The sequence below is a fragment of the Arachis hypogaea genome, chromosome 7, assembly GCF_003086295.3.
Source record: "Arachis hypogaea cultivar Tifrunner chromosome 7, arahy.Tifrunner.gnm2.J5K5, whole genome shotgun sequence".
NCBI classification, from domain to species: Eukaryota; Viridiplantae; Streptophyta; class Magnoliopsida; order Fabales; family Fabaceae; genus Arachis; species Arachis hypogaea.
In genome coordinates, this window is record NC_092042.1 from 35877120 (window position 1) to 35880809 (window position 3690).

A 3690-nucleotide genomic window follows, 5' to 3' on the forward strand; every position below is an offset into this window, starting at 1 on the left:
ATAATACAGAGAATTGAAGATTCAGAACATTCAACAGAGGAATTGCACAGAAAAAGCTGGGCGTTCAAAACGCCCAGTGAAGAAGGACAGACTGGCGTTTAAACGCCAGCCAGGGTACCTGGTTGGGCGTTTAACGCCCAAAGAGGTATAGTTTTGGGCGTTAAACGCCAGAATGTGCACCATTCTGGGCGTTTAACGCCAGGATGGCACAAGAGGGAAGATTCTGTTTTTCAATGCAATTTTTTTTCAAGTTTTCAAAGTTTTTCAAAATCAAATCTTTTTCAAATCATATCTTTTCAATCAAATCTTTTTCAAAATCAATTTCTCTCTATTTTTAAAAATACTTGCTATCAATCAATGATTTGATTCAACATTTCAAGTATGTTGCCTTTTCTGTTGAGAAAGGTTTAATGTTTGAATCATATCTTTTCTTGATAGCCAAGTCATTAATTTTCAAAATCAAATCTTCTTAAAATGTTTTTTAAATCATATCTTCTCAATCACATCTTCTTAAAACCAATCATATCTTCTTAACCACATCTTTTTCAAAATAACTTTCAATCAAATCTTTTTTATTTCTAATTTCAAAATCTCTTTCAAAAATCACTTGATTTCTTTTCCACTTTCATTTTCGAAAATCAATTAGTGTTTTTCAAAATGTTTTCAAAATTTCTTACTTAATTTTCGAAAATCACTTCCCTTCTTCTCACATCCTTCTATTTATGGACTAACACTATCCCTTAATGCAAAATTCGAACTCCATCTTCTTTGATAAAGTTCGAATTTTCTACTTCTGCCCTTCATTTTTCTTTTCCTCTGACACCTCAAGGAATCTCTATACTGTGACATAGAGAATTCCACATTTTCTTGTTCCCTTCTCTTTCTTATGAGCAGGAGCAAAGACAAAAGCATTCTTGTTGAGGCTGATTCTGAACCTGAAAGGACCTTGAAGAGGAAGCTAAGAGAAGCCAAAGCACAACTCTCTGTAGAGGACCTAAACGAATTCTTCAAAGAAGAAGAACACATGGCAGCCGAAAACAACAACAATGCCAACAATGCAAGGAAGGTGCTGGGTGACTTTACTTCACCTACTCCCGACTTTTATGGGAGAAGCATCTCTATCCCTGCCATTGGAGCAAACAACTTTGAGCTTAAGCCTCAATTAGTTTCTCTAATGCAACAGAATTGCAAGTTCCATGGACTTCCATTGGAAGATCCTCATCAGTTCTTAGCTGAGTTCTTGCAAATCTGTGACACTGTCAAGACTAATGGGGTTGACCCTGAGGTCTACAGACTGATGCTATTCCCTTTTGCTGTAAGAGACAGAGCTAGAACATGGTTGGACTCTCAACCTAAAGAAAGCCTGGACTCTTGGGAAAAGCTAGTCAATGCCTTCTTGGCAAAGTTCTTTCCACCTCAAAAATTGAGTAAGCTTAGAATGGAAGTCCAAACCTTCAGACAGAAGGAAGGAGAATCCCTCTATGAAGCTTGGGAAAGATACAAACAATTAATCAGAAAGTGTCCTTCTGATATGCTTTCTGAATGGAGCATCATAGGTATTTTCTATGATGGTCTCTCTGAACTATCCAAAATGTCTTTGGATAGCTCTGCTGGAGGATCTCTTCATCTGAAGAAGACGCCTACAGAAGCTCAAGAGCTGATTGAAATGGTTGCAAATAACCAATTCATGTACACTTCTGAAAGGAATCCTGTGAACAATGGGACTAGTCAGAAGAAAGGAGTTCTTGAGATTGACACTCTGAATGCCATATTGGCTCAGAACAAAATATTGACCCAACAAGTCAATATGATTTCTCAAAGTCTGTCTGGAATGCAAAATGCACCAAGCAGTACTAAGGAAGCTTCATCTGAGGAAGAAGCTTATGATCCTGAGAACCCTTCAATGGAAGAGGTGAATTACATGGGAGAACCCTATGGAAACACCTATAATCCTTCATGGAGAAATCATCCAAATTTTTCATGGAAGGATCAACAGAGACCTCAACAAGGTGTCAACAATAATAATGGTGGAAGAAACAGGTTTAGCAATAGCAAACCTTTTCCATCATCTTCTCAGCAACAGACAGAGAGTTCTAAGCAGAATAACTCTGACTTAGCAACCATGGTCTCTGATCTGATCAAAACCACTCAAAGTTTCATGACTGAAACAAGGTCCTCCATTAGAAATTTGGAGGGACAAGTGGGTCAGCTGAGCAAGAAAATTACTGAACTCCCTCCTAGTACTCTCCCAAGCAATACAGAAGAAAATCCAAAAGGAGAGTGCAAAGCCATCAACATGGCCGAATTTTGGGAGGAAGGAGAGGCAGTGAACGCCACTGAGGAAGACCTCAATGGACGTCCACTGGCCTCCAATGAGTTCCCCAAGGAGGAACCATGGGAATCTGAGGCTCAACATGAGACCATAGAGATTCCATTGGACTTACTTCTGCCATTCATGAGCTCTAATGAGTATTCTTCCTCTGAAGAGGATGAGTATGTCACTGAAGAGCAAGTTGCTAAATACCTTGGAGCAATCATGAAGCTAAATGACAAGTTGTTTGGAAATGAGACTTAGGAGGATGAAGCTCCTTTGCTCGCCAAAGAACTGGATAACTTGTCTAGGCAGAAACTGCCTCAAAAGAGACAGGATCCTGGGAAGTTTTCAATACCTTGTACCATAGGCACCATGACCTTCAAGAGGGCCTTGTGTGACTTAGGGTCAAGTGTAAACCTCATGCCTCTCTCTGTAATGGAGAAGCTAGGGATCTTTGAGGTGCAAGCTGCAAAAATCTCACTAGAGATGGCAGACAATTCAAGAAAACAAGCCTATGGACTTGTAGAGGATGTTCTGGTAAAAGTTGAAGACCATTACATCCCTACTGATTTCATAGTCCTAGAGACTGGGAAGTGCATGGATGAATCCATCATCCTTGGCAGACCCTTCCTAGACACAGCAAAGGCTGTGATTGATGTTGATAGAGGAGAATTGATCATTCAAGTGAGTGAAGAATCCTTGATGTTTAAGGCTCAAGGATATCCCTCTGTCATCATGGAGAGGAAGCATGAAGAGCTTCCCTCAAAACAGAGTCAAACAGAGCCCCTACAGTCAAACTCTAAGTTTGGTGTTGGGAGGCCACAACCAAACTTTAAGTTTGGTGTTGAACCCCCACATTCAAACTCTAAGTTTGGTGTTGGGAGGTTCCAACATAGCTCTGAGCATTTCTGAGGCTCCATGAGAGTCCTCTGTCAAGCTACTGACATTAAAGAAGCGCTTGTTGGGAGGCAACCCAATATTATATTTTGACTATTTTCTTTTGTTATTTTATGTTTTTTGTAGGTTGATGATCATGAGAAGTCACAAAATCAATGAAAAAAGCAAAAACATAATGAAAAACAGAAAGAAAAATAGCACACCCTGGAAGACGCACCTACTGGCGTTTAAACGCCAGTGAGGTTAGCTGTTGGGCGTTTAACGCCCAGTCTGGCACCATTCTGGGCGTTTAACGCCAGAAAGGGGCACCAGACTGGCGTTAAACGCCAGAAAAGGGCAAGAAGCTGGCGTTAAACGCCAGAAATGGGCACCAGCCCGGCGTTTAACGCCAGAATTGGCACAAAACGAGATTTTGCTTGCCATTTGGTGCAGGGATGACTTTTCCTTGACACCTCAGGATCTGTGGACCCCACAGGATC

The 3690-nt window shown here is 40.7% G+C and overlaps 1 non-coding gene across 1 annotated transcript; it reads right to left on the minus strand.

Moving 5' to 3' along the window:
- Positions 1–1429: 1429 nt before the first annotated feature.
- LOC112704360 (small nucleolar RNA R71) lies at positions 1430–1537 on the minus strand. The gene has a single exon (XR_003154988.1). It is a non-coding gene; the product is annotated as a small nucleolar RNA R71 (small nucleolar RNA).
- Positions 1538–3690: the final 2153 nt, after the last annotated feature.